General features: G+C 41.9%; 1 protein-coding gene across 1 annotated transcript in view; it reads left to right on the top strand.

Annotated features, from left to right (window-relative positions):
* Window positions 1–24,714, top strand: part of LOC134437441 (multiple PDZ domain protein) — a 285,829-nt gene that overhangs the window by 5,796 nt on the left and 255,319 nt on the right. The window lies entirely within an intron of this gene.

The following is a 24,714-nucleotide window of genomic DNA, read 5'->3' as shown; positions in this document are numbered from 1 at the left end:
TTTACCACCAAAATACAATGAAAATAAATGCATGACCTTGTTTTTTTCCACCTGTTATATTTTTATTGTCCATTTCCATGTAGATTTAAATGTTAGCAAATGTATGAGGTGGCACTTTTTTCCATGCTGCTTTCAAGTCCACAGAACTTGACAAGATTTTGCATTGTTTTGTGTAATAGCAGCATCGTTCCTGGTATCGGCAAGTGCTTGACGAGTACGAGTACGAGTATAATGAACAGTATCGGGTGCCGATACCGATACCAGTATCGGTATCGGTGCATCCCTAATTACAACACTAGATGACCTATGATATTAAGCTACATGTTTTCAACTTTGTAACACCAGTGATATCACACTACTAGTGTTGTATCTGTAAGCGTACTCCTACTTCTACTTTATACAACTCTGGTTGTAAGCAACTAGGCTTCTTTTTGTAGAGCTTGAGGACAATTATTGTTAAAATGGGTGCGAAACCGACAATGCATGCTATTGGAAATCCTTCCTGCAAACACTGCATTCAGGTGAAGTTATTCACACACCACTGAAAAACTGTGAACTGGTGTGCCCCATCTTGTTCTATTCTATTGTGAAAGTGAAAGAAAGCCCATTGGGAAACTCCAACTCCCATTGTCATTGTGACACAGCACTACACAGCACACAAGTGAACACTGCACACAATGAAATTGCATTTATGCCTCACCCGTGCAAGGGGGCAGCCCTCAGTGGCGCCCCATGGGGAGCAGTGCGGTGGGACGGTACCATGCTCAGGGTACCTCAGTCATAGAGGAGGATGGGGGAGAGCACTGGTTGATTACTCCCCCCACCAACCTGATGGGTCGGAAGTCGAACCGGCAACCTCTGGGATGCAAGTCTGATGCCCTAACCGCTCACCCATGACTGCCCTTGTCTCTCCACGGGGGGCGCTACATCCCCCCAGAGGGCGTTGGGGAGTCCTATAGGTGGGTGTTGAGAAGGATACAGCTGATTTGGGGCAGGGCTTAATTCCCATTGGGGTACTTTGGTCCATTTCATTTTTCAATACTAAGGGGAGCCGTTGGCAGACTTGTGATGAGGTCAAGGGGGCCTTGGGAGGCTTATGATAAGGCCAAGGGGGCGTATGTTCCAAAAAGGTTGAGAACCACTGTTCTATTCTATTCTATTCTATTCTATTCTATTCTATTCTATTCAATGGCAAGACCTGTATTCACAATCAGAGCTACTAAAACAGGCCTTGGGAGTTGAAAAGGGCACTGGGCTGAGTAACCTACTACTAGAGCAGGGGTCAGGAACCTTTTTGGTGGAGAGAGCCATAAAAGCCAATTTTTAAAAAAGAAATGTTCGTGAGAGCCATACCATTTAAAAACACGGAATACAATTAAAAGCATGTGTTTCAATTAACTTCTGTCAAGTTATTACTTTCATTGATAACTGGTAAAAGTATAGGGTAGCCAACTGTCAACTTCAGTATGGTGGGGGTCTGGGGGTCCTCCCCGGAAAATGTTATATTTCTTAGATGTAATTTCCTGCATTTTAATGTCCCTTTTCAGCTCAATATGGAACACATACTTTTATTTATAAATATTGGACGATTCTGTATTTCAAAGGACAGTTGGCAACCAAGAGCCAGATACAATTCCCAAAAAAGCCACATGTGGCTCTAGAGCCATAGGTTCCTGACCCCTGTACTAGGGTGTTGGACTTGGTGCACTTGCCTTTCCCATTGATGTGTAGGTGACTGAGGGTGCAAGGTGTTTTTGCTATCATCTAGTTGAAGGGGTGTAAATCAGAGCCTTAATGGAGATTCGATTCGATATTGATTTCTTATGCACACGATTCAATTATTTTTTATACTTAAAAATGCTCCACGATTCGATTCAGTTCGATTAAAAATCAATGGTTCATATTTTTTTCCCTTACAGACTATGCTTATGTGTAAACAAATGCCGAAATATCTGCATGCATTTTATTTAGAGTAGTAGAGTATCATTTTTGAGGAATATGAGGAACATTTGAGGAACATCGTTATTTTAAGTCAGTGCAATAATAAGAAAAATCGATGAATAGATCACCGGTATCACCGGTATTACCGGTACCGTATTATTTTCACCTCTATCCAGTTTTGTCCTCAGATCTCTCCACAGATGAAGTGGTGAAGGTGGACAGTAAGCTAATGCCTGGCTAGGTCACTCTCGGACTGGTGTTGGTGTTATTGTATTGCATCATATTTTTCCACCAGTACAGCTTTACGTGTTGTGTCTCGGATCAATACAGAGGTGACTTTGAGTAAGGTGTTTTTGAAGTTGCATACTTCACTCTCACTTTTATTCATCTCCCCACCTACCAACAGAATGGATGATTTTTGTAGTGAGGGGATCTTAATGCGTTGGGAGTGTGTGTGTGTTTTTTTTTTTGGCAAGGGGGTCGGGCAAACCTTGACATTTTTTTTCCCTGATGCTTTTTTTTAAGCTTTTTTATGCCTGGACAGTTATTATTGTGACAGTACAGTTACAGAGGGAAAGGAAATGAGTTGGGAGAGAGAGAGAGAGAGAGAGAGACGGGGAAGGTTTGGACAGGAATCAAACCCGTGTGGCCGGTGTAGCATTCGAGTGCCCAGCCGATTGGTTGACGGCTGAGCCAAACCTTGTCAAAATTGCCTGCATCATTTGGAAATAAGGTGGCGTTAAAGATTCCTGCAGGGAAGTGTTGGACTGTCAGCAGGAAAAACAAGCAAGCAAAAACAAGCAAAAACAAGCAAGATAAATAAATAAAATAAAAATGAAATAGCCCGGGGCAACACTGGACTTTTGAGCAGGCCGCTATTTAGATGGGTGAATGCCATTAGATCAGATAGTGTGGGGTACTGAATGAGGAATATGGGAAGAGCCAACCTGAAGACGCACTAGGCGAAACGTGTTGTTCGCTACAAACAAAATAAAGAGAAAAAAAGAACAGTATCCAGTGTGCGGTCTCATGAACTTTTCATATTGATCACCTTTTCCTGCCTTACACCTGCACCTGGACAGCTGAAGGGTTTTGCACAAGGACTTCCATGCACTTTGAGGAATATACAGTATGCTTTTGAACTCTGGGAGGACATTTATACCCCCTCTGTTTAAACACAGTTGCTACAAACATTCCTTTATTATACCCCAGTCTGGCAGCCTCATAATGCATGACGTTCCAACAGTGGAACACTGGAATAGTCATTGAAAAGTGAACTACCATTGTAATACACGGGGCCTTTAGTAATGCACTATGACTTGGTCATAGCCATTTTGACAACTAGGGATTATCGATTAATTCATTAATCGTTAGTTGATAGCCTTATCGATCGACTTACGATTAATTGATAAGCGACGTTTTCCCCCTGAAATCTAAATGTTTCTCGAAAAAAAAAAAAAATTGAGATAAAATACCACATTTAAATGAATTCTATTTCAATTCTTTAATCCAAAGGTGATTTAAATATTCCCACTATTCACACCCTTCTTCTCACACACTCTCCTCACATGCCCATTTCACTTGGGTCTCTTGTCAGTTGAATTGTCGATTAATTGCGATTAATTTTTTTTAATCGATTAATGTATTGATGGATTAAAGTCGATTAATCGATGAATCGTTTGCATCCCTAATAACAACACATCTATAACGCTGTGTCTTAATGGGTTATGCCACTGAATAAACAGGGGAGAAATGGGATTGAGTGTGACAAAATGGACCTTGTAGTTAGCGAGAGTAACTTACTCTAGTTGGTGGTGGAATGAACAGACTGTGCAAGGGTGATGTTAATTGTGTGTGGACGCTGGAGCTAGGGATGGTATGGACTTGATTGGACAGGGGAAGTGGGTTAGGGCATCCTATGTTTCTGAGCACCGTGGTTGTGAAAGGGGTTGCACACTGCACAGGAAAAAAGTTTGGTGCCTTCTCTTAGGGCTCCACAATTAATTGAAATAATCGAAAATCGCGATAAATCGTGATATCGAAATCGTGATGTCAGAACATACTGATAGACTGGTGTTTCTGGACAGAAATCTTTTCACCAAAGTATCATGCTAATGCCTTTTACACAAGTATTTACTTACAATTCATTTTATTTTGTTCATCCAGCATATAATTAATTCTTGATTTATATTTTGTTATCATTCAGCAAAAATCCATAATTGTGGAATCGAGCAAACAACCATTAGCAAATCAAGGGAGGCTTGTCAACTATGCCATGTAGGAAATCTTAATTGTTATGCTCTTGGTCAGACCAAGTCTCGAAGAGATTTGAAAGTCGATGATAATCAGGCTAGTGTGTGCACTCCAAACTTCTACATATGAATGGGAATCTTCACAGACGTCCGTCCCCTCACTCGGTAACCGTAAAGCGGCTTAATTAACACGGGTCCAGGGGCAGATTTAGCCACTTCGGGGCCCTAGGTTAAATATAAATATGGGGCCCTCAAAAGGCAGTATAGAGGCATAAAATGTTGGGTTTTGGTGCTATTTTAGTGTGTTGTATATCTTCGATTACTTTACATAAGTGACAAATTAAGATCAAGCCTACTCTTTTGTGTGTTTACTGTGCCTAGTGTGACGGCTGGGGGCCCCTATGGAGGATATATATGGTATGGGCCCAAGGCAATTGCCTAGGTTTGCCTGATGGAAAGTCCGCCTCTGCATGGGTCCAGACAGTACCCACAACAGGCCTAATGACAGGGGTCATTGTGAGGTGCCGTGACTGGCTGCGAGTGAGTCTAAGGACCTTTGAGTTCACCCGGACATTATCCCTTACATTGCCCTGAAGCTGACACGAGAGGAGAGCACCCCTCCATATGTTGCCTATTTGAGTGTAAACAGGGTGTAAGCAGTTGGGCTTCCTTCAACTCATTTCATGTCAAAGTCGGTTGACTTAAAGGTGCACTGTGTAATATTTTTTTTCCAGAATTTTTTCCCCCAGATTTCATGCTGCCCATTTACAAATATTACCTTCTTCACGAGTACTTACCACCAACATCAAATTTTAAGTATTCATTATGACAGGGAATATTGCACTTTTCATACATGAAAAGGTGGATCTTCTCCATTCCACCATTTCAAATTTGAATAAGTGGACTCTTTTAGCTGAAAAATCTATTGTACTTTAGTCATACTAGCAAATATTAGTTTATCATTGAGTTGAATATTCATGAAAAGGTCACATTTGGCAATAGGCAGCACAGTTTCAATGCGAAGCATAACTTAGGTGCTTACCCATCCTACACAGTGCACCTTTAAAGGGACACTGTGTGAGATTTTTAGTTGTTTATTTCCAGAATTCATGCTGCCCATTCACTAATGTTACCTTTTTCATGAATACTTACCACCAGCATCAAATTCTAAGTATTCATTATCTTCTCCGTGGTCCGCCATTTTGAATTTCCGAAAATAGCCATTTTTAGCTGCAAAAATGACTCTACTTGGACCATACTAGAACATATTTGTGTATTACTTAGTTAACTTTCATGTAAAGATCAAATTTGGTACTGTATAATATACAGTGCATGTTATTGGAAGGAGTGGTGTGATAGGCTTTGGTGTCTTTTTACCATAGACCATGGGTTCGGGGCCCACCTCTGAATTAAGAATAAAACTCAAATAAATGAACAGCAACACACACCAAAATATGAAAGGTGCCGTACCAACAAAATCCTTGGTCGTGGACAGCCCTAGAGTTTGGAGAATGTTCAGTTTCTACTGTAAGCAAGGTAAAATTATACAGTGCCTATGTTATTGGGATGAGTGATGCGATTGTTTGTATCTTTTTCCACAGACGATTTGGTAGGTGTAACGGAGGCCAACTAGCAGAGTGGGGCGTGGTGGAACGTTAGTAAAGCTCCCTCCCGAAGCCCCTTACAGTATCGGTAGCACTGGGCTATCGGACTGGTCCTTCAGTCCAGCGGTATCGTGCTGTGACTCCCATTGACGAGGTGGCGAGTTCGAGATGCCGGGGGGGGACTGCGCGGGAGCACTTCGGGTTACATAGGCGTAGGGCTGGGCAATATGATGATATATATCGTTATCGTGATATAAAATTGTATATCGTGACCTTTCTCCTATATCGTTTACATCGTGATAGTAATTTTATCAATTTTATACAATTGAATATCGTTTAATTACATTTCATGTTGTCACAATACACATTATAAGTTAATGTAACTGTAAAAATAAGAATAACAAGATCCATTTTAAAGAAAGGTTGTTTTGTGACATGAAAAAATAAAGAGCAAATAAAGAGAATAATTGAAAACGTATGTAATTGTGCTATATCGTGATATATATCGTTATCGTGATATAAAGTTTCCATATCGCCCAGCCCTACATAGGCGCAGGGCCTCCAGTTGACCACTGAGTAGTCCGTCCGAAAGTGACATTGACCAGAGTGAGCTGGCCTGAGCTTTGTTGCTGCAATAGATAGCCAGCCTATAGGAGTTAATACCCTAGTACCATTGGAAGGGCCATTGAGATTACAGTTAAGTGGAGGGCCTGACCCGGGCAGGGATTTCACTGGTTACATGCAGCACAGTACGTACTGTAGTGCCAGAGATTCTTTAAGTATATAGAGATATGCCAATGTAATAGGTTGCTATGGGCACCTAACATGACCAGGTTCCTGTCTGCCTAAAGGGGCGTGTCATAATACTCCTAGCATTGAATAGAACAGTCCTTAGGTCTGCCTAAAGGGGGATTCCCCCCCCCCCTCCCCCTTGCAATAATAGAACCCCGAAACAATGGGCCAGCGGAACCTCTCTCTCTCTACTCTCTCTGCTGTAGTGCAGTGTTTCCCAACCTTTTTCTTCAGGGACCCATGTTTTTACCATTGTAAGCTTTGGTGACCCAACCGGCCAAGCGCCACATGATACCCTCTGTTTCCTGCGAAAACTCATTTTAGTTATTTTATTCCTTTATTCGTCTTTGGCCAAATGTAGCATAAATGTTTACATTTACATTTTGTTGCTTCTATGCATATACAGTATTATTTAAATAAATGCTTCATCATTTATTCAACATTGGCTATTTAAGGTATTTAAAGTTAAACCCCTTAAAATCAAGAAGGCTTCGTGACCCTCTGTGGATCTTTGGCGACCCATAGGTTGGGTCCCGACCCATAGTGTACTGTGCAATGGTATTGGAATGAGCGGTGTGTTGTTACTTGGTTGTTACTTGGTTGTTACTTGTTACTTGTCCAGAGGCATTTCAGTCATGGATTTCAGGTTTTGGCAGGTACTGTATGCTCTGTAATGCTGCTCATTTTCACCTCCACAGAAAAGTTCAGAATTTACATTTATTATTTAATATTTATTTGACTCTGTCTAAACGTCTCTACCCTGCTCCCTACATGTAAGTCTTTTGAGCAAAACCAATCTTTGAATGCCCCTGTATGTCTACCCTAACGAGTTTGGGGCCCACGAGCCCTGGTCCTGCTATGCATACTGTACTCTCTGGACCCCATTTCTTGAAAGCATCGTTGCTAACCAGTCAGCACCTTACTAGGTTTCCAATGGGAAATGACATTGCAACCAAGTTAGTTGCTAACTGAGTTAGCATTGATGTGGTCGAGAAACGCACCCCTGGTTAGAATATGACGATAGGACTATTTCTTTTTTTTTGTGGTCTTTTTCAACTTTATTTAATAGAATATTAACCCGGGTCAGCCGCATTGCAGGATATGTTTTTTTCAGGGCCGATACCGATACTGATATTTATGGAAATGGGAGGCCGATAACCGATATGTGCAACCGATATAGAAATATTGTTCATCATAAAATGTAATGAAATATACATTATTATTATACATATATTTTGTTATAATAATGAACTCTCATGGATTCAAAGTGGGGAGAGCAGAACAGAAGATGCATTCACAACGAAACGGCTGCAAAATTGGTGGTGAAAGTTATACAAACTTATCTGTGGAATTAAATTTATTGAAAGTATGGCCGATACCGATATCCCAAAAATGCTAAATATCGGCCTGATATATCGTTGGGGCTGATATATCGGTCGGGCCTTAGGCCAAGTCAAGGTGGTAGGGTAAGCTTAGGTGTTTCTTGTGGAGGCGGCCGCCTTAGCAATAAAGTGCTGGGGGAATCCCCTTGCATCCAGTGCCACTAATAGCCTGGTGCCATTGAAAGTGACATTGTGATTACAGTGGAGGTCCTGAGTAAGTGACCTTACAGTAGGCAGGTGGCAGTGGGAGGGGAGTCTAGCCTTGCAAGCTTAGCAGGCGGCCAACATATCCCATTAAAAGTGCAAGTGCAAGCACAGTTCAGCTCCCTCACTGGCTTGAATAGTGGATGACTGGGCTGCAGACAGACCTAGAAGTGTTGTGGGGTCGTGTTTTGTGTTTTTGTAGTGTGCTTTGTGTTTGTGTAGTGTGTGTGTGTGTGTATCTGTGGGTGTCTGTGTGTGTGTGTGTGTGTGTGTGTGTGTGTGTGTGTGTGTGTGTGTGTGTGTGTGTGTGTGTGAGACAGAGAGAGAGAGAAAGAGAGAAAGAGAGAAAGGGAGATCGTGATTGAGTATGTGTGTGTGTTTGTGTGAAAGGGAGAGCGTGAGTGCGAAAGAGAGAGAAAGATAGACAGAGAGAGAGAGAGAGAGAGAGAGAGAGAGAGAGAGAGGGAGAGAGAGTGATACAGAGAGAGAGAGAGAGCATTACATTGTGGTTACATCAATGCATCTAAATCTTGCTCTCCATTTTGCACAGGAGAGACATAATGAAATTGAATTGCGTTTCCGTGGTGATTATGCTCTGTGCCTACATGGCTTATTACTCTTCCCATTTTCAATTATGCAAGTTGTGTGTGTGTGTGTGTGTGTGTGTTTGTGTGCGTGCGTGCGTGCGTGTGTGCGTGCGTGTGTGCGTGCGTGTGTGTGTGTATGAGTATGTTCATGAGTTTGAAAGAAGAGCGATATCTATGGCAAGCTCTTTACATAATCGTCTGTTTCATCAGGGTTTCATCATGTTGCTGCTTGTGTAGTAGTTAAAGTTTATTGTCGGACTCTTTAAAAGGAAGCAAATTATCTTGTGCTGTTTGTATAAAAGAAACAAATGTGGAGTTGATTGAACATGCCCAATATGCATTTCTATTCTAGGCTACTTAACTACACGATAAAGCTAAAAGAAAGATTCCCTGATGCATTCATTTATTTATTTAAAGTGCTTTTTTTTTAAAGCTTAGTGTTGCAATAAAAAACACTACTATGCAAGGTGCGGCCTCCTTCTTGAAACATTGAATTTGAGATTTGGGCCAGCACCCTCAGAGACTTAAATAATTAAGAGTGACGCCTGCTCCAAGAAGAAAATTAGCTTAGTGTCAGCCACGTTTCCGCGGCAACCCCTGAGGAGGTCGCAAAAGGACCCCAGAGTGCTGCCATGTCCTGCTTGAGAAGCACCGGTCTTTTTAAAAGTATTATCCGGGCTTTTTCTGCCTTTATCATACCTGCAAACTCGTCTCCTTTTGGTGACAGTCACCTTTTTCCTGGCCAATTAGGTCATTCACGTGAATCATGTAAGCTTAGAACCAGAGAGGTTTTTTTGGGGGGGGGGTTCCTGAGTTTGTTTGCGGGTACACATTTCTCTGTTGGCTTGCAACAGTCTCGGGCTGACCTATCAGCGTGTTATGATTTCTAAACAAATAAATATCTTCTATAGGACTTTCCCTTATACTATAGTTAATAGATAATGGTAGTTCAAAGTGCTTTGAAGAGCAAGAGAATCAGGTGAAATAAACTATCTGCCTCATATCTTTTACTTGCGTTGCTCAAGTTGCCTCTGAGATGGGCTTGGGGGGGCGGTCCGTTGGAGACTGTCACCTTTTTTTCTTTGACGAGTTTGCAGCTCTGCTTTATTATGATAGGATAGTGAAGTTGAGAGAGACGGGGAGGGTTTGTCAAATGACCTTGGGTCGGAATCGAATGACCTTGGGTCGCAGGTGTAGCAGTCGAGTATCTAGCTGATTGAGCCTCGGCTGGGCTGAGAAACCCTGGTCTAACAGAACTCTACATTTAGTTCAAGTCTTTTCTTCCTCCTAGTGAACAACATAAATCAATATTTTTCACGCCCTGAAGACCCAACTGCCGCTACGCGTGGGCAATTTTAAAGTCCTTAATGGACATGTCATAATAATAAAGACATTTTTAACTATAAGCTACGTTATGGAGTGCCATGGTGAAGAAAAGTTTTTTCTCTATTCAAGTAACTTTTCAATATTTTTCACCACTTTCCTTTTTTTTCAACTTTTACTTTTACTTTTTGACGTCTCTGGTAATTGACCATGATGTTGTCTTGGCAATTGTGGAGATGATGGGCACAGCAACGCATGCAATTGCACACAATGGCATTCGGAGATGAATACATTTTTTGTTATTCTCTTCTCTATGTACTTTATCAGTAAGTAGCACTCTCTGAACTTCGGGAACTTGGGACAGAACGGACTCTTCTACAGAGTTACACTCAAGGACAAACGACAAGGCAAGGCTGAAGTGTTCTTCACTTCTACAGTTCTGTGATTAAGGGCTGGACTTGTTATCTGGCATTCGGGGCATTTTCCCGGTGGGCCAACAGTTCTCAGGGGCTGATTTAAGGGCTGGACTTGTTATCTGGCATACAGGGCATTTTCAGGGGGGGCTTGACTGGTAATCTGGCATACAGGGCATTTTCCCGGTGGGCCGGCAGGCCTTAGGGGCCAAGGCCTTTGTTTTATTTTGTTTATTTTGTTTATAATATTTTTTTGGTTTTGTTTGCTTGTTTGTTTTATTTTCCTCAAAGGTCAGCCCTCAATGTAGATGGGGCACTCCATTGGTGTATCTTAAAGGGGTATGCCACTATTTTGGGGCTGAATATGATTGAAATCGTTGGCCAGGGTTTATAAAGGTGGTTAAGTATCTTTTTTTTCATGTTAAGCGTTGTCTTGCTGCATTGACTTTCACTAGCTTAGCGACATATTCCCTCTTCGCTTAACATGAAAAATAAGACACTTAACCACCTTTATAAACCCTGGCCAACTATGTTAACTGTATTAAGCCCCAAAATAGTGGCATACCCCTTTAAATGTAGATGTAGGAAAGCAGGCAGATGGTCCTGCCGTGTCTCAAATGGCAGGGCACTGCACTGCTACTCCGGCGAACCAGGTTCGAGTCCGGCCCGGGTCTGTTGCCAAACCTTCCCCCTCTCTCTCTCTCTTTGCCAAACCTTCCCTCTCTCTCTCTCTCTTTGCCAAACCTTCCCCCTCTCTCTCTCTCTCTTTGCCAAACCTTCCCCCTCTCTCTCTCTCTCTTTGCCAAACCTTCCCTCTCTCTCTCTCTCTTCGCCAAACCTTCCCCCCTCTCTCTCTCTCTTCGCCAAACCTTCCCTCTCTCTCTCTCTCTCTCTTTGCCAAACCTTCCCCCTCTCTCTCTCTCTTTGCCAAACCTTCCCCCTCTCTCTCTCTCTTTATCAAACCTTCTCTCTCTCTCTCTCTCTCTCTCTCTCTCTCTCTCTCTTTGCCAAACCTTCCCCCTCTCTCTCTCTCTCTTTACCAAACCTTCCCTCTCTCTCTCTCTCTTTGCCAAACCTTCCCTCTCTCTCTCTCTCTTTGCCAAACCTTCCCCCTCTCTCTCTCTCTCTTTGCCAAACCTTCCCTCTCTCTCTCTCTCTTTGCCAAACCTTCCCTCTCTCTCTCTCTCTCTTTGCCAAACCTTCCCTCTCTCTCTCTCTTTGCCAAACCTTCCCTTTCTCTCTCTCTATTTGCCAAACCTTCCCCCTCTCTCTCTCTCTTTGCCAAACCTTCCCTCTCTCTCTCTCTCTTTACCAAACCTTCCCTCTCTCTCTCTCTCTCTTTGCCAAACCTCCCCCCCCCTCTCTCTCTTTGCCAAACCTTCCCCCTCTCTCTCTCTCTTTGCCAAACCTTCCCTCTCTCTCTCTCTCTTTGCCAAACCTTCCCTCTCTCTCTTCGCCAAACCTTCCCTCTCTCTCTCTCTCTCTCTTTGCCAAACCTTCCCCCTCTCCCTCTCTCTTTACCTGTTAGGTTCAAACCCTTAACATTTGTAAATATGAAACACCTGAAATGAAAGACACAGAGAATCCTTAATTAAGTTTCAAGCCGGCTTGGAGAGCGGATGGGGAGAACCGTCAGCTACCATTTTTCCCCACTCGTTCTAACCGCTGTAATATCTCCAAGCCATATTTATTGTAGGAATGTCCCTGATTACAATTATCTCTATCCGCTAAAGGGAAAAGGGGGCGTACCCGGATAGAGATTAATTCATTCACACACACACACACACACACAAACTCACGAACACACTAGCCAGGCTGCGCCCTCCTAGTGACGCAACACCTTCGGCGGCGCTGCAGATCGAATCTCGATTGCAAGTCTATGATAATATAATCCCCTGGGTCAGGGAACAGATCAGGGACGTTGAGGGATTCGTCTCGTCAGATTGGTGTGGAGGCTCATGGTCTCCACCAACAACATCATCATAGTGTCATCGACATCACTATCCTGTCTAGTTAGAAGAGCATATAGGTTTGACATTTTTTCTTCCATTTGTGCAATGGCAGTGGTACTAAATCTGGTGCACAACACTCTAATACAAAGAATACAACAACATCCACATAACGTGAGGATCGCCGCAAATATTGCAATAGACATGATTATGGACGCTGCCAACTGTTTGTATTGGCCAAACATGTCAGAGGAACCATCCCACACTGAAGTATCGACCCCGGAGTGGTCTTTCATTTTCTTTTTGGTTGAGGGATCCCAGTCCCTCTATCGCCCTGGTGACACTTTCGTCAGCTGCCGTATTGTTCGGTATGAAGGAACAACATTGATAACCAAAAATAGAGCACACACTCCTATCGGCCAAAGCATATCAACCGCAATACGAGATTGGAATGCCATTAGGCAGGTTGCCTTCAGTTGTTCATGGATGGCCCTGAACCCGAATTCAGTTTTGTTGCCCAGCGCCTGCACATTATAGTGGATGTTGTTCATTCTGTCCATATTTTTGTTTATAGTACACCACCAACATACAAATGATTCAAACCCTGATGCAATTTGATTCCACATTGTAGCTCTCTTATGTTTGTTTTAGGTTAGGTTAAGGGGTGAAGTTTCAGAACAAGGTTTCATTTAACATGTGCCCTATACACATATTTGTTTAATGCACTGATTAATCCTAAAATATCTCTCCTGTTTGAGACATGTGCCATCCACATGACTCAATAAGACTTAAGTAATTTCCGAAACAGACTTTGAGCACAGTAAATGATGAGAAGTAAACATCTTCCAACACCCTCCAGTTCATAGGTGCATGAGTGATTCTACGATTCCCCTACGCTTTTGGCAAAAGCAAAAAGTCAAATATCAGTATTTTTCCCAACTAAATGACCTAGATGTTTACATAGTGCCAAACAAACAAATTGCCAAGCTTAATCTTAATAGTTAGTGGAATTGGCAAATCAAATCCACGGACTTAAAAGTGTAGCCGAATCAGAGAATCACTCGCATAGCCTACATCAAGGCAGGCTTTTTCAAACATTTGTTTAAAAAAAAATAATAATAAGCTCTCAGAAGTCAACTCATCCACACACAGACATTAGTGTGGAGGAGGTGCGCAGTTGTAACAGATTAGAGAGCATTATAATAGAGAAGAAACAAAAAATGTTTTGTTAGTTTAGACAAAACAAAACCCAAAGCCGCCCAACCATTCTCTCATAATCTATAATCAAAATAAAATAGATAGCTCTACATTCCCGGGGAACAACAATTATCAAGAGCAAAATTATGAAAAAGAAAATTACTCTGGTCAGTATCTGACTATTGTGGCTCACGTTTACATTACAGTTCCTTACAGAATAGGCGATAAACGCAAACTGACAAAATGTGGTGTTGACCACATAGTTCATCCAATATAGAATGTAGAAGAAACATTAAGAAACATTAAGCGTGCCGTACAAAATGACTATACCCATAGTATTGGCTGTCTTTACATGATAGTTAGGCCTGCATAAATCACTTTGTAACAGAACTGAAATATATTGGCATGCAGTCCTCACTGTCCTTTTGTCATGAGGTCATGGTGATATAGGGGCCTAGCCCAACTCCTGCCAATAATGTCAGTACATTCAAAAATGTATTTTGTAAAAATAAAAAAAATTGAGTATGAGTAATATTTGAGAATCCAATAATATCCCTCCTGTTGATACATGGCTTAGCCCATGGCTCCACCAATTTAAAATGAATGACATTTATTACTACTCCCTACTTTCTCACACCATTCCAAAGTTTCAATGTCATCACCCAGACATACAGATCACTAGATCAACCAATCAAAATGTAAGAGATAAAAAGAAAGAAAACACAACTGCCATTGTAAAATACGCAACTTTAAAAGAAAAATGAAACAAACAACCGGACAGACCCTTTATCTAAGGTATAAAGGTAAGACCTTGTCTAACTTTAGGTCAAACTTTTCATGGTTTGAAAGAAAGAAAAAAAAAAATAAACAGTTGTCATTTTATCAAGTGTTATAACTAAAATTATTACCCAATTGAAACAAAACAAACTCTGGAAAAATCTTGTGAAACTCATCAAATTAAAAACAAAATTCACTGAACCTAGCCAGTGTTTCCCATACATTGAGGAAACTATGGCGGCCCGCCATAGTTTAAATTTGGCCGCCATAGTTTACGAAAATGTAAAAAAAAAAAAAAAAAAAAAAAAAAAAATTTTTTTTTTTTTAATTTTTTTTTTTTTTTTTTTTTTTTTTTTTAAACGATATCCGTTTTTGTTAAAAACGATTTGAATTACGATTTTGAATTTCCTTCGCATTTTCCTCCTGGAGTAAATACATCCTATAGACTCTGGTTGGATAAGTAGTCCCACGGTAACACAGAATGAGGGGAAAGCATTTACTTGTAGGAAGTGACCGTAAGGGTATTACAGTTGATTCATGTGTGCACACGTGTAACATCGGGTGAGTAACAGAACATGTGCGCAACGATGCGTTATGACACGCCGATATGCGAGGATCTTCGTCCAAATCGCTAGTCGCATGCATCATCGCTAACTGCGTTTACATCGCGTGCCGCGTGTAAGGGAAATGTTAGTTGTTGACATGTATGGAATTCACTTCAATTTGTGCTGTTTCTTGCTTCAGTTGTGGACAAAACGATTGGCCAAACTCACAATGGAAAGCCTTTGCTGTGCTATTGTCCCAGAGAGCTGAAAAAAAAACCTTCATAGAAGAAGTCACACTTAACAGGGGTGTTAACCAATCCAATGAGTTCTCTCATTGCTCTCTCTCTCTCTCTCTCTCTCTCTCTCTCTCTCTCTCTCTCTCTCTCTCTCTCTCTCTCTCTCTCTCTCTCTCTCTCATAGTAGCCTACTATTTACCCATAACAAATGGTGAATTTCTGAGCCCTTTTTAATTTGTAGCCTATACCACTGAAGGCATGATAATGCTTCATCATATTTTAGAAATAGGGCCTATGTGCCTTTTATATACCAAATGTTTATCATTTTGAAATTGTTTCAGTTGTTTATGACTTGTGTATGACTGAAATTATCTCTGCATACTATCAGTGCTGCATTGCTTTGTAAAGATAGGCTATTCAACACACTTTAAAAACACACTGAAAAGATACGGCCATAGTAGCCTACTGAAAACATTTTGTTCATAATAATGGTGATTAATAAATGGTGGTCTTAAATTTTCATACTGACGTCCTTGAATTTGACTTGGTAGATCACGGCAGACCATCAGCTTCAAAAGTACAGTAGATCTTGGTTAAAAAAAGGTTGGGCACCCCTGCTATAGAGAGAACCACAAGTGCTTGAAAGACAGGGATCAAAAGCCTAGTCAAGTTGTTGTAGTTTACTTGGGTTTGGGAGCAATATAAAACACCTTCAGAGAAGGGACAGTTGGGATGAGTTTACTAACACTCCCTAGGCTTTGTTTTACAGTTGTAATGAGTTTGGTGACAGACCTTCATTGACACAGCAGAGGAGACATCGGGCTGCATATAGAAATTCATGTGTAATGAATGTGAATATAGACATAAATGTGTAATATGTTGTTCAGCCCTTTTAATGGGAGGAATTTGGAAAAAACTGGCCCTGTGACCAGCACCCCTCATGTAGAATGTGTACGCCTACAGATATGTGTGGGGGAAAAGGCATAGCCTACCCTCTAAGACCCTTTTTGTCTATGCGTTAACAATTTCACAGTGCTCTTAAATTCTTATCTCTGCTCCTATTTTGTTTTATTATTGTTTCCCAGACCCCTGCATGAGGGACGAATGAAACTGTGTTGTAAACAGAAATTATTCACTGTACTGCATTTTTTGACAATGACAATGTACTACTATTATACAAGTCATGGTAAAATCTTATGTAGCCTTATATCTCTCAAAATATAAATGGCTGAAATATAGGCCCAGGCCTACAGTTTCTCCATGCGCCAATGTCATACTGTAGTCATTGTTTTGCCGTTTTGCATTTACGCTGCAAGAATACCCCCCCCCCCCCCCAAAAAAAAGGCCCGTGTGAGAAGACACCAACGCCCCCCCCCCCCCCCCCCCCCCCCCCCCGCACAAAATAAACCCCAGCTGCCCCCATAGTTTCCAAAATTTCTGTGGGAAACACTGCTAGCGATCATTGGTATTGTCTAGGTTCCTTCCATTCACATCAGCTGTGTTTCAGCTCGTTTCCATAACACTGGGCCTGTTCCTCAAAGAACACAAAAAAAGTATTATAGGGAAAACAACTTTCTTTCATGTACACTCAAGCCAGATCAATTTGAAATCAAATCAGAGCAAAAAATTATTGACTTCATGTATCGGCTACATAAAACATTTGTAACGGAACTAAAACCTTATTGGCAATCAGTTTTCACTTTGATTGCAAGTTGACGACTGAAATGAAAAGACAGAGTTAGACAACTGTCTCTTTGTTTATAAATCAAACAAATGAAAATATAAGGATCCCAACGTCATCAAATTCAAACTTTTAAAAGCAAATAGAGAACATTGACATGTCTCATCACACACCATGTGAAGCAATGTTCACACTTACAGTATTAAACTAATGACAATGATAGATATTTAACATATCTTTAAGCTTTGGTATTGTTTATCTAGGTCGGTGTTCAGTTTTTTTTTTAGGTCTTATTGTCTTTTCAGTGACAAACAGGTGGTTTAGCATACACTGTTGGAGGTTTCAATATTAAGTGTCTTTCTGTCTCTGCCACAGAAATTTGCATGTTGATAGTTGGGCCTGCTGTGTCTGATAAGGGTTGCCTGCAGAAGACCTTGGGCTACTTAGAGAGAGCCTCTGAGCCTTTTAATATCTATCCGAGCTAATGTAAACATCTACACATAGGACACTGTTATCTTTGCTGGGGTGATTTTGTCAAGCGCCTCTGTGTATTCAGAGTCTAGTTTTTGCTGGTTTATCAGAGTCAACATTGTCATTAAAATAAAGTTCCAGATCATAATTGCATTGGAAATGTAGTTGAGTACTACTACCCAACTTTTAGGGTTTTTTTTTTTTTTTTTAAACCAAACCCATGATCCATTGATCAATAACTCATCAAAATAGAACATAATAAGGCAAGAAATTCGATGAAATAAAACAAAGAAATAAGTCATAGTTAAACGTCAATCAAAACAAAATGACAACCTAAATTTCTAGAAACGTTCAGCACATGTGACCTAACTCTCAGACCAGGTCCAAATTGGGTTTACTCACAGCACCTTTGGGCCATCAAATAACGCCTGCGTTATTTCAAGATCTCAAACCCATTGTTCTTTTAAAAAAAATAAGAACAAGGAGAAAGCTTCATCTATTCTTTAGAAGAAACAAAGACATTTTGGTACTGTAAATCATGAAAGCAAACTCTTTTGCAACTACACTACACTACCATGACAGTGCACGGGGCCTTTAGTAATACATTATGACTTGGTCATTGCCATTCTGGTAACAGCTAATTTATAATGCCGTGTCTTAAAGGCTTAAACATTAACATGTTAACTTTCAATTGAAAATAGTAAAGAAACAACATAACTCCACACAACCCCGTTTTCTCCTAATCAAAAATAAATGGGTAAGAATGTATGGAAAAACAAAATCATGACAAAATCCTACACCTCAAAGTTGAATTGTAGAATAAAATAAAAGGCTTATTCTTATTTTAAAAATGTTGTTTCAACATGTGCACTCCCAAGCTCCAGCTAACTCTGAACACAATAGAGTACCTTCACTAAACACTCAAAAAAAATTCTTCCACTCTCAGACATATTTAGGCACTCACTCCACAGATACACACGTACACTCCACAGACATATATACAATCTTTCTCACACACACAGTGGGGTGTCCCACTAGGACAATTCATACAACAAATAGGGCCCACACAGACAGACAAACAGATATCCATATTACTTGCCTTGTATGACACAGTGTTATAAAATACAATTATTATTATTATTATTATTACTATTATTATTATTATTATTATTATTATTATTATTATTATTATATGGTAGGCTATCTGAGACATTAACTGCTCAGTGAGTAATCCAAATGGCTGTCATTTGCTTTTTTTTTTTTTTTTTTAGCACCAGAGTCACAGAGGAAACGTACGGGGGTCCCTTGGACCAGAAGGGTAATTTCAGGTCTAATTTTTTCTTGGTAAAACAATCCGTCTAAGTTTAGAACGACGTCTACCTCTTCCACATCCCCGTCCGTTTCCTCATTATCATCAAACCAGTCATCGGCCGAGGGGCCATGCCCGTACGGTCGATACTGGTGCTCTCGGTCTAGTCAGGAATTTTGGTGTTGGCCTCGACGTTGGCCGTGATAGTTTTGGTGTTCATTGTAGTGTTCCTGTTGGCCCTGCTGGCCAGGCCATAAATGTTAGGTTTGTTGTAGACAACTTTCCATTAAACCCATAGTTTTTTTACCCAGTAACACAGCGGTGCTACTGCACTAGGATTTTCTCTATGCACGATTTTCCAGTCCTTGCATTGCATTTCATCAAGGAACTTTTCACTTCTTTTGCTGTTACTGCCCCCCATTTTGTCTCTATGAATTTAGTCCAACGTCACAACACCTACAGTGCCTCTATTGTTGGATACACTTTTCAACAAGATAGCGATCAACGATCGTTTGTGGTAAGATTCACTTCAACCTCACAGGTGGAATCTTCTTGCATACAGGCTTCCACAAAGACTCGCTATTTGGACCTTGTTGTATTGGTATGAAACGTATTACCGAGTGGTAATACGAATCCTTTCACGCACACTTTCTCTCAACGCAGAGAACACAGAATTTAAACTAGTTTCTCGTACTAGTTTCTCGTACTCGTACTACGTACTTTACTTTACGTAGTCTTCAGATTTTAACTTGTTCAACAACACAGAGGAGTCTGGCCTCCCTTTTTACCTGATAGGGTCTAGAATTGTCAGGGTTTTGTCTTCTCTTATTTTACCGTCTTTTCATTCAATCCTTTTTAAATAAAAATAAAAATGTAGGCCTACTCACGATTCTCTGGTCTTTTCAAGATTCCCGTCAACCGTCGGATCCCAGCCTGCGAGGGAGAGACCAGTCCCGGAAACGGGTCTTAGTGCTGTGGCCACAGACTTTCCTGGTTCCCTCCTCGCGTGCTGGAATCGTCGGGTATCTTGGGATCCGGTTCTGAAGGACCAAGTAAATGTTAGGTTCAAACCCTTAACATTTGTAAATATGAAACACCTGAAATGAAAGACACAGAGAATCCTTAATTAAGTTTCAAGCCGGCTTGGAGAGCGGATGGGGAGAACCGTCAGCTACCATTTTTCCCCACTCGTTCTAACCGCTGTAATATCTCCAAGCCATATTTATTGTAGGAATGTCCCTGATTACAATTATCTCTATCCGCTAAAGGGAAAAGGGGGCGTACCCGGATAGAGATTAATTCATTCACACACACACACACACACACAAACACACGAACACACTAGCCAGGCTGCGCCCTCCTAGTGACGCAACACCTTCGGCGGCGCTGCAGATCGAATCTCGATTGCAAGTCTATGATAATCAGGCAACGAACACACAGTCCTTGGCCTGCCATGTGGAGATGCAACTCTGTTGTGTTTGGGCATTCCATTGTTCTGGTACAGATAAAGTCCTCGCACAGTCCAGTAATCTTTTGCTTAGCCTATAACAGGAATTCTTGAATGTGAAAGGGCACATTTGTGCCAAGGCAACAGGTTTGCTCTCATAAAGAATAAAATACAGTTCCAACATTACCAAACCTTCCCCCTCTCTCTCTCTCTTTACCAAACCTTCCCTCTCTCTCTCTCTCTCTCTCTCTTTGCCAAACCTTCCCTCTCTCTCTCTCTCTTTGCCAAACCTTCCCTCTCTCTCTCTCTTTGCCAAACCTTCCCCCTCTCTCTCTCTCTTTGCCAAACCTTCCCCCTCTCTCTCTCTCTCTTTGCCAAACCTTCCCTCTCTCTCTCTCTTTGCCAAACCTTCCCTCTCTCTCTCTCTCTCTTTGCCAAACCTTCCCTCTCTCTCTCTCTTTGCCAAACCTTCCCCCTCTCTCTCTCTCTCTTTGCCAAACCTTCCCTCTCTCTCTCTCTCTTTGCCAAACCTTCCCCCTCTCTCTCTCTCTTTACCAAACCTTCCCTCTCTCTCTCTCTCTCTCTTTGCCAAACCTTCCCCCTCTCTCTCTCTCTTTGCCAAACCTTCCCCCTCTCTCTCTCTCTTTGCCAAACCTTCCCTCTCTCTCTCTCTCTTTGCCAAACCTTCCCCCTCTCTCTCTCTCTTTGCCAAACCTTCCCCCTCTCTCTCTCTCTTTACCAAACCTTCCCTCTCTCTCTCTCTCTTTACCAAACCTTCCCTCTCTCTCTCTCTCTTTGCCAAACCTTCCCTTCTCTCTCTCTCTCTTTGCCAAACCTTCCCCCCCTCTCTCTCTCCCTTTGCCAAACCTTCCCTCTCTGTCTCCCCACTTACTTTCCTGTTTATCTAACTGTCCTCACAGGCGTTCACGGCCTGGAGACCTGCGCGACGCGCACCAGAAGATGATGCCGTCCACATGCATTTAGGGACGGAAGTGGGGGGAGATTTGAAATGTTTTTACAACCCTGAAGAAGGCCATTGTCGTCCGAAACATGTTGGCAATTTTTAACCGTTCCACTATGAACTAGCTATTTATTAAAAGCTTTTTAACCAAGAAGAAGAGTGCCTTGGATATTTATCATTGACTATCTCACTGTCCTGTCATGAATAAAGACCTAGTAAAAATCCCTAAAAAATACGTTAAAAAAATAAGCAGGCATCTGTGTGAGAGGCAGGTCTCTACCAAAAATGCCCGGGCCGTTTTTTTGTATCCAGATCAGCCCTGTCTGTGATTGAGGCTGCAAGACGATGAGTCAACATAGCGCTTTGTTGAGTCAAGTTTACTGTTGGAAAGGCTTCACATTGGCGTCATTGGAGTCTTTTTGTTCAATGTTTTTGTCCTCCGCAATAGTTAGGGGGTTGTTTGGGGATGTGTGTGTGTGTGTGTGTGTGTGTGTGTGTGTGCATGCGTGTGCATCTGTATGTGTGTGTGTGTGTGTGTGTGTGTGTGTGTGTGTGAGAGAGAGTGGGTGATATTGTATTGAGAGAGAGATGAAGGAGAGGAAACTTATTGACAGGCAGAACAGAATAGAAGTGAGCACGAAATGAATGCAACAAGTTTCAATTATTGATAACGTTGAATCCTCCCCACTGCTGCTAAACACCAGCATTAACAAAGGAACAGACCAGTCACAGAAAAACAGACAAATAAAATAGAGTGAGTGTGAGGATGTGAATTCTCTTCCCCTCCTCACCGCTCCGTTTGTGAATGCGCACTGACAGCATTTGCAACTGCAAGCGCGTACAATGACTCTCTCTCTCTCTCTCTCTCTCTCTCTCTCTCTCTCTCTCTCTCTCTCTCTCTCTCGGTTGCGCAAACGGAGCACTCGCATTTGTTGACACACACACATACACGCACACGCATACAATACTGATTCTGGATTTGGGAAACATGGAAATGGACATTGTTGTGTCTGGTTTTGTTGGGGAGAAGGTTGGAACTAGGGGAGGGGGGAAGTTTGGTCCGTTTTGGTCATCGCGGGCGACGCCATTAACCACAAGGTTATTTCATACAGCGCATTTCATATTTCACACTGTGCCGTTAAAACAGTCCCTCCATAACATCCACAGCATCTAGTGAGGCGCCCGCTAGCATGTTCCACTACCCAACGCACCACAGTTTCCCCGCCAGTCCACTCATTCACTCAGCACAAACTTTCAGCATCAGTCCACTACCAGTCCACTGCACACACCAGCTCCGCCTCCATTCTTCCACAGCGAAAGCGCTTCCGCTGGGAGAGCACACCTTTTCTTTTGATGCAACTGTCAATCAAACGCTCATGCAGTTCGCAATCTACATTGTTTGTTATTTTTGCCGTTTACTTCTTTCTTTGTATTTTTGGTTATTGTATTATGACATGTCATTGGTGGGGGTAAAATGTATGTTTTTTTATTGGCCAATTTTCATTCTGTAAATATTATGTGGGGAAATGTGATTTGTTGTTGGGGTAAAACAACCAATGAGGTGTCTAGGGGCTCTGATTGGTGCAATTAGACAGTAAGGGGTTTCGCTTTTTAAGATGCCCTCATTCTGTGTTTGGGTTAGAGAGGGGGAAGGACCAGAGGCTTGATGTGAGGCTGTCTGAAAATGTAAGTTGAACTCTGATTTTGATGCTACACATTTTTGCTGGACTTTGTGGGCTGTACCGGGGCTAAAAGCTCTTAGCATTTTTTATTAGCATTCCTTAGCATTACTTTTTGTATGGACATTTTGCACTTTTGGGCTGAATATTATTTTTGCCATTTTTGTTGGATATTTTTTGTTTGATTTTTGGACCGTGAATATTTTTGCACTTGGACATTTAAAACTGAACTGTTTAAAATAAAATAGCATCTATTTTTTGGATTTCTGACCACCTTGTTTCCGTTTTTCCTTCCATCTCCATGGTTGCCTTACAGATACAGGATATTAAACACAGTGGGGGGTAAACGTCCAAATAACACAGCAGCGAGAGGAATGAATACCAGGCATGGCAAACAGCACGTAAGCTTAATGAAACGACAGGCGGACAAAGATGCGCCCACTTGTTGCTTATCACGATCCGGTAGTAGAAGAAAAGCACAAAAAAAGCTAATTTTGAGGCAAATGGGTTACAGCAGCAGAAAAACACATTTGGTGCCTCTCCTGTCAGCTAAGAACAGGAAAATGAGGCAAGATTTTGGACTGGTTCACCAAAAACGACACTTTCCTGAATTTCCCCCTGGGGATCAATAAAGTACTCTACTCCACTACTAGAAGATAGGAAAAATGTTGCCTGGTCTGATGAGTCTTGATATCTACTGCAACCAGAGGTTGCGCTAGACTTTTTTACAGTCCGTCATTTTGACGGACAGGGTCGAACAAAATCCGTCATCGCCTATTTTTTAAATTCTCCACCTCCTTTCTCAATGTGGGGGGTCGCGACCCCGCACCGAGAACAACACATGCGCAATTGCGGCCACTTGAGAGTAAACCGCTGTGAATACACCCCCTTTCACTCGACATTCATTCTCCAACTTCGAGGATGGAGTAAATTTTGCTGTCCACTTTCTCTCTCTGCCTCCCTCATTGCACTGTTTAAAAAGCTGCAGATATCTCTCATGACGCGCATCTGCTTCAGTGTTCAGCGCTATGGTCACCACAAGCACTTTTTTAAAAGACGCGTGCAGGGCTTTATCCATCAGCTGTCAGTCACCCGTTTTGCTCTGATTAATGCACCGATTGTAATACAAAGGCGCAGTGTTAAATAATATCCGCGTTGGACTTCACATGCACAATGGAAAGGAAAGGAAAGGAAAGGAAAGCCATCTTGAAGCAGAAAGGTGTATCCCAGACAGTAGATAAAGGCACTGAAGCCTACAACAGGAAGACGACCAGATTTCGCAAAACTTTGTTGAAAAATGTCAGCGACGGTAAAGGGAGCCTCTCCATACGTAGCCCCATCGGCTTATATGTTGGCTCTGGGAGCGCGGTAAAGTTGTCTGAATAAAAAACATATCGCCTATAATGGGTGAACCAGCTATCGAAATGAGAGAAGGTTAGCCGTTTCTGGCAGCGTTTGCCAAGTTGTAAGTTGCGTTGCCTGGTAATATTTAGGTTCTTGAATATCCGTCGTTTTTATTAGTTAATGTCCTGAAGCCGTTTTAGACATGCGTTGCCTTTGAGTGAAGGTTCTGGCTAGCAAACGTGCTATTCGCAAGCGAGGAGTTATGAAAGAATTCTTCTATGAAGGGCGATAGAGGGACAACTTCGTCATTGGCAGAAAGTCAGATAGTCGGTAAATGTAGTAGGCCTAGGTCTACACATAGTTCTGAATCTTAAAGTCGAAGTCACACGTGTATGGTGGCAACGTCTTAGTTATTTTAATTCATTATTTTGAGCAAGTGCAGAGGCGCGCGCTCTGCTGCAGCCAGCCGCACAGCCCAGCTGCGGCGCATGGTATGACAAGCAGGGAGAGAGGGAGAAAGGCAAACGATAGTAGCATGAAATTATCTGCGCTGATAACTATGCCTAATTGAAATGCATATTTGCTCTACTCGATAGAGGCGTAGGCCTACTTAAACTTGT

The sequence above is a fragment of the Engraulis encrasicolus genome, chromosome 21, assembly GCF_034702125.1.
Source record: "Engraulis encrasicolus isolate BLACKSEA-1 chromosome 21, IST_EnEncr_1.0, whole genome shotgun sequence".
NCBI lineage: Eukaryota > Metazoa > Chordata > Actinopteri > Clupeiformes > Engraulidae > Engraulis > Engraulis encrasicolus.
Note: the sequence above shows the minus strand (reverse complement) of the source record. Positions and strands in the feature narration are given on the sequence as shown.